Source organism: Haliaeetus leucocephalus, unplaced genomic scaffold (assembly GCF_000737465.1).
Source record: "Haliaeetus leucocephalus isolate CR32 unplaced genomic scaffold, Haliaeetus_leucocephalus-4.0 Scaffold712, whole genome shotgun sequence".
Taxonomy (NCBI): Eukaryota; Metazoa; Chordata; class Aves; order Accipitriformes; family Accipitridae; genus Haliaeetus; species Haliaeetus leucocephalus.
The window spans coordinates 4,712,628-4,716,013 of record NW_010973148.1 but is presented as its reverse complement, the minus strand read 5'-3'; positions in this window follow the sequence as shown (position 1 = coordinate 4,716,013).

Below are 3,386 nucleotides of genomic sequence, written 5' to 3'. Positions count from 1 at the left end.
GTGTTAAAGTCCAAAACCTGATGGTGCCAAAAGAAAAAAAAGTCCCACTGATTTTTCCGAGGTTTGTTCTAAGAGCGGAGTCCCTTAAGTTCCTTGTATGTGACAGTGCAACTGTTGTAAGAGTAGACTCGCAGACACGGCAACTTTGTTCTGCTCAGTTGTCTTCATGAAATGCAGCAGGGACGTGGCCACCAGAGACCCTGCTACAGCCGCCCGATTCCCTAATCAATTTTCTGCCAGGTACGGACCTCACTGGATTCACCACCCTGGTGGGATGCTTTAAAACTCTGCCAGCTGGCACCGTTCTGCCCAGGGACTGCGTAGCAGAGAGCAGCTCTGGGCAGCTGGCACGTGGTGGATTTCATCGCAACCCCTTCACTGTGTGTACACAGCTGGAAATTGCTGCACAAGAGTCAGTCGGTATGCAACACAAGCTAGGCTACCTGCTAACCCGGTCATGTTTCCTGAGGTTGTATGGGTGGTATTTTTGCTCTTTTTCCTTTTAAACCTTATGAGATGTTTATTATACACGTAGTAGATAATAAGCCCTGAAAAAGCCTGTCTAGCCTTGCAAAAGTACCTACACTGGCTGACCTCTCTTGTGAAATTCATTGAGCACAAAGGTGGCTTGTGCTGCTGAGTTACCCTGCAAGAATGGGTTAGGTTAGGCAGGTTACCACCATTCTGGTATTTGGAGTTCTTTCCAGATACTCGGCAAACATGCCTGAAATGCCACGCTGTTGTAAATTATTCAGAGATGCTTTGAGTATTTTCTGTTACTGAGCACAACCCCTGGTTTTGAAGTAAAGATTTGATGATTTGTGCTGAATTGAGAGCACGTAAAAAAATTTGTATTGTGCGTGAACAGATGACAGTATGTTAAGCGGAACTAGCAGTTGAAGAAATGTGAGGAAGAGGATTAACAGATAATGACTGAAGTCCCACAAAGAGTCTGTAGTGCTTAAAGGAGTCCAATTAATATTTTCAGGTATTTATTCCCTTCACTATTGTTTTAGGTGGGTTGAGAGGTGGTTTTGAAGGGAGGAGAGTGGAAGGAGAAGACTAAATTCACTTTCTTCAGACATTGTTACCGTTTAACTCAGGAATATGTATTTGAGTTTCCAGCATTTGGCACATTAATTTCTTTAGCTCTTTTAAACTTAGATATTGGTACTTGGATGCTCCTGTTTATACTGTGCCAGTTTAGGTGGTACAGCTGTTAAGTTCTTTTTCAATCTATTTGAGGAACCCTTTTCAGCAGCTTTTGAGCTTTTTCAAAGACTTCACAGTTTTGGTATCTTGTAAAACACAGAAAAGCCAGCCACCTACTGTGTAATTATGTAGGTAATAACTGCATATTGCTTAGTGGGTTTTATATATTAAAAATATATTTTTATACACACACACACACATATATATAAAACTACTTCACAAGTGCTAAGTTCATGTCATGAATACTAGACTAGTTTTAAATTGGGGAACAGAATGTTGCCTTAGAGAATAAAATAGGCCCAAAATTTATCCATTTGCTTTGAGTGGTGCGGAAATTTTATTTTTCTGACAAAGTGAGGGACCATTTTTAATGAGAAAGAACACAGCAGGTAACACGATGAGGAATAGCTTTGTTAGGAATATCTGTTACGGCTTTGTGTGGCAGTGTTTTTTGTAGCGGGTGAGAGGCCGCTTCCTGTGAGAAGCTGCTCGAAGCTTCCCTGGCTCCAGGTTGGACCCACCTCTGGCCAAGGCCAAGCCCCTCAGTAACAGTGGTAACACCTGTGGGAGAACAGATTTAAGAGGGGAAACCTGCAGTGAGTGAGAGGATTGGAATGTGAGAGGAACACCTCTGTAGATACGGAGGTCAGTGCAGAAGGAGAAGAAGGAGGAGGAGGAGGTGCTCCAGGCGCCGGAGCAGAGATTCCCCTGCAGCCCGTGAGGAAGACCATGGTGAGGCAGGCTGTCCCCTTGCAGCCCAGGGAGGTCCACGGGGGAGCAGATCTCCACCTGCAGCCCAGGGAGGACCCCACACCGGAGCAGGAGGATGCCCGAAGGAGGCTGTGACCCCATGGGAAGGACCCGCGCTGGAGCAGGCTCCTGGCAGGACCTGTGGATCTGTGGAGAGAGGAGCCCACGCTGGAGCAGGTTTTTGGCAGGACTTGTGCCCTGCAGGGGACCCACGCTGGAGCAGTCTGTGCCTGAAGGACTGCAGCCCGTGAGAAGGACCCCACGGCGGAGCAGGGCCCGAGTGCGGAGTCCTCCTCCCCTGAGGAGGAAGGAGCGGCAGAGACAAGGGGTGGCGAGCTGACCCCAACCCCCATTGGCAGGGGGAGGAGGGAGAGAGAACCGGGAGGGGGGTTGAGCCAGGCAGGAGGGAGGGATGGGGGAAGGTGTTCTAGGGTTGGGGTTTACTTCTCAGAATCCTTGTTTTGATTTGATTTCTAGTAAGTTAAATTGATTTTATTTCTTCCCCAAGTTGAGCCTGTCTTTTGCCCGTGACCATAAGAGTGATCCCTCCCTGTCCTTGTCTCGACCCACAAGCCTTTCTTTATGTTTTCTCCTCATCCCACCATGGCCGGGGCAGGAGTGAGCGAGTGAGCGGCTGCGTGGTGCTTTGTTACTGGCTGGGCTGAAACCGTGACAGTGTCCTGTGAGGAAAAGCTGAGATTGCTTCTCCAGTTTTGTTTCCGAGTTTAGGAAAAACGAAGCAGCTGCTTGTGCAGACTACCGTCACGTCAACACAAATCCTGAGGCAAGAAGGCTGAAGAAGCAGGAACCGTTGTTGCTAAGGGACGTGACAGAACAGTCTCGTCGTAGTTGAAGCGGCAGAGTTGCATCTTCCACGTGGAGCTATCGCGCCTATTTTGGCAGCGCTGGGTTTCCTAGGCCTAATGTCGCCGGGCAGCTGCCCGAGGCCTGCTGAAGTAGTTCTGAAGAGCCCTCCGCCTCTGAAGCCTGTCACGATTGTTCCAAAGACTCTTCGCCGTAAGCTCGGGTGGAATGCTTGTGGAACCGCGTACGTCAACTCTACTTCACGTGAGATAAAGCATTTTTGGTGGTAAAGCACGCAGGAGGAGCGCGGGACGCGCGTTAACTGACGAAGCGTCCCTTTCCCCTGCTGCGGCCGGTTGGCGAGGCCAAGTATTTCTCTCCCGTGAGACCGTAGGAGCTCGGTCACGCGGATTTTGGCGGGAGCGCCTGGGGCAAGAGGCAGGGATCGACTGGGCGCCGCTGCGGGGCGGGGGAGAGCGCCCGCCGCCCGTTACCGGGCGTTTGAGAAGCCGCAGCTGGCGCTGGGAGCGGCGGAGCCGTTTCCACGACGAGCGTGTCCCCGGCCCGCGGGGGCGCGGCGCCGGCCCGCCCTCACCCGGCACCAGGCGGGCGGCGGGGCC